We start from the raw sequence: 3692 nt of genomic DNA on the forward strand, positions 1-3692 counted from the left end.
TTCAAAAATGGTACTCGCAGTGAATTCAGCAACCACAGATATGTTAGTTTGACGCCTGGTGTGACAAGGCTTCTGGCATCACTGATTCTTCGTCGTCTTACGGTGGCACGCGAAGTTTTGACTCGTGAGAATCAAGCGGAATTTCGACCGGGTAGAGGCTGCGTTGACCACATCTTCACACTAGGTCAGGTGTTAGAGCAACGCTGCATGTACAGACGACCCACAATCCTAGTATTCCTTGACTTCAAGGTTGCTTTTGATCTGTTGATCGATGAGTGCTGTTAACTACACTTGGTCGACAGGGTATGCCCTAGTAGCTTGTAAATATAATCCGATCCCTATATTCACATACTTCTGGGCGGGTGAGAGTGTGTGGTGAGTTCCCCAAAAGCTTCCCAACAAAAAGTGGTGTCAGGCAAGGATCCCTATATTCACATACTTCTGGGTGGGTGAGGGTGTATGGTGAGCTCTCCAAAAGCTTCCCAACAAAAAGTGGTATAAGACAAGAATGTCCACTCTCCCCATTTCTATAGAGGAAAACGTTGGTTGCTCAACATCTACGCTACTCTCCCATTCTTGTTCAACTCTGTCACTGATGAAATAATGAGGCAAACATTGAACGGTTTTTGAAACCCTAGTGTTGAAATTGTTGCCGGTGAGAGCTTCGTCGATCTGGAGTACGCAGATGACATCGTCCTCATCTTTGAAGAGGATAGCGAAGCACAAGCCGTGTTAAGTAAGGAGACCATCATCCTACCATCTTTTGGCATCCTCCTTGCACCTTCGCAGTGCAAGGTCCTGCTCCAGAACGTGCCATCTGCAAACATACCCTTTACAATTCAAGAAGAACCAATGGAGATTGTGAAAAAATTTTACTACCTCGGTAGTTGTAGTAGCTCTGCAGGAAGTGTGTCCGATGAAGTCAGTGCAACAATCTCAAAGGTTCGAATCACGTTTGTCAATTTGCATCACTTGNCTCTCACTGGATCTTAAGGATTGTGTGCACCAGGCTACAGTAAGAGTGGTGTTGTTGTATGGGTGCGAGAAATGGCCTCTGTGGGCATATGATGTGCGCGTCTTCAGGTTTTTTACCCCCGATGTCTCAGAAGCGTGGCTGGTTGTGGGTGATGTTAGCGTGTCAGTAACGTGGCGATTAGAAAACGGGTAGTCGGTTGCGCTGCAGGCACATCAATCCGAGAAAACATCCAACATCATCGACTACGATGGCTTGGTCATGTGCTACGTATGCCGAGACGAGTGTTGTTCTCCGTGCCCCGTTCAGGATGGCGCAAACCGCGAGGCCGACAGCACATGGACATTGCAGAAAGGCCTACAAACGGTCACGAGGAGTTTGGGTGTTGTCGGTGTTGTGCGACTGCAGGATGGGGACCCGTGACCCCATCTGTGCTTGGCTGGAGACGTTGCAAGAGATGGCGGCTAATCGAGGTCAGTGGCGTTCGCGCTGTCAGTTTCTTTCCAAATTGTCTGATTGAGCGGTTCGAGGTGTAAGCACCTCGACAGCTTGACATGGGCCAGCATTAGGTCCCCTTCCTCAACCACTTTCTTAAATACCATGTGCGCTGGACATTCAGTGCTTGTATAAACTAATATTTAATTTCCTCCAGGATACATTTGATTTTCCCCAGGTTTAGCTGTTGAGACTTAGGTTTGCTGTTATCCAAGGGTTTTAGTACGATGCTCATCTAGATAAGTTGAGTCCCCATCGTTTTATCGTATGAATAGCACCTTGTTTGTTTTTGTCAAGTGATCCGTTTGAGTATTACAGCGGTCAATGTTCCCCGTTACATGGGCATTGTCAAACTAGTGGGCGCTTGCGAACTAACGGTCGTTTTTTAATCTAGTCCCCAGTTGATTTCTTCGCGGATGCCCCCATGGCCGTATGGTGCTAGTTTCAACCGATGAGGAAACGACCAATCTAGATCTTTGGTAGCTGGAACGTGGAACGGACAAGTTCTGGCTTCATCCACAAATGTTTTGATGAGTACGGTTGTGCTGAGATCCCTCATGAGTGTAATTAAGACACAGACGGATGCCGCCTGAACGAGTTCATATCAAACCTTGAAACTTGAACCAAACACAAGTTCGCCACCAGGCTAGTTGTGGCATTCTGCCGTGTAGGCCTGTCTTATTTGAACTGACTACAATTAGGTATAATTTATAGCACATACTCAGATTCTCATGTTTCAAGAGGAGCTGGAAATCCGAAGGGAAGCAGCTCGAACAAGACGATGGTGCTCATCTTATGCTGTCGTCTGGGATATGGAAGGAAAACATCAAAAACGTGACCGATGTAGCCCTCATTGGATTAAAGAACGATGTGTCTGTCCTCGAAGCACGGATAATTTGCATAAGGTTTACCGTAGGAACTTCCAGAGGCTTCTACTACCACAGCACCGAAAAAACAACGCTGAGCGTTCATTTTGGTCCCTATAGTTCCGCGGAGAGAGCGAAATCAAGCTGTCATCACTACAAGGCGGTTAAATGAACGAAATCGGTTGGAACATGTCTCCTCCGTTTTCACATTCCCCTGAATATCGTTAGATATATCTAGCCCCATCTTCCCAGGATCCCTGATGGGTTCCGTGGTGTGTTCCTCGACTTACACGTGACCGGTGTCGCGCCATTCGACCGTAACCACAGTATAGACTGTATGTAGGAGGAACCGCAGTACGATATCCACTTTTACAATGCAACTTTCAATATGTTTCAGACCACATAAATGCCCATGCTCAACAGTGATGGCATGTGACTCATTCTTCTCGGTGTACTAATACTCCGATAGTAATGCTTCGTAAAGGTAAAGTTCTGTGTATCGATCGCCTACTACATCATTTGCGAGTAGTTTCACCCGTATATTCGATTGATTCTAGTCGCGACTGCTAGATTGCTTTTGAACAGCAGCGCTCAGATTGCCAAGAGACTGTCGAGCTTTTACTAAAGCAGTGAGATCGAGGCATTATTATCAATAAGGTCACAAAACAAATCAGACAAAAAGAGTGATTTCCATCTTTCCAGAATAATTAGGCAGCTTGACACTTCGTGTGTTTATAAAGTCTATGTATATCTTCCAGCATCCTCGGATCCTTAGAGCTTTTAGCTGTTTCAAAGTGACTTTCTTGCACAGACTGAAAATGTACATACGTAAAATTGGGGTCTTTGAAAACGCGGCGCGAAATTTGGGCTTCTCATGAACCCAGAGCACCGAAGTGCTCAGCAATGATTCCTGAATTGGATAAAATGCAACTCAAACTGTTTGAAAAATTGTGCCCTTTTAAGATTTATGCCGAATAATAGCAACGTTTTCATATCTTGATGAATCACAAGGGGTATGATGAAGCGGGATTCACTGTACGGGTTGAGGTGGTTTCTTTTCTTTGATCAACGTTTAATACTGGTCAACTTTGATTTCGAAGGGTGGAGAAGAACTTATGTTCAAACGTGAAACTTATAAGCCGATGGGCCGCCTTCAGAACACAATCCTGTGAACACGAATTTGAGATTGAAACACTCATTCAGGTATTTATAAATCTGGCCTTTGAGAGGAAAAAAGGCTAACCGACGGTCAATAAAACTGATACTGACGCCCTAAATGCTTAGTTCGATGGGTTTGTTTGTTGCAGGTTACATCCGACTGTGAGCGATCATCATTTAAGTTAAACATGGTAGTTTGA

Source organism: Opisthorchis viverrini (assembly GCF_000715545.1).
Source record: "Opisthorchis viverrini unplaced genomic scaffold opera_v5_492, whole genome shotgun sequence".
Taxonomy (NCBI): Eukaryota; Metazoa; Platyhelminthes; class Trematoda; order Opisthorchiida; family Opisthorchiidae; genus Opisthorchis; species Opisthorchis viverrini.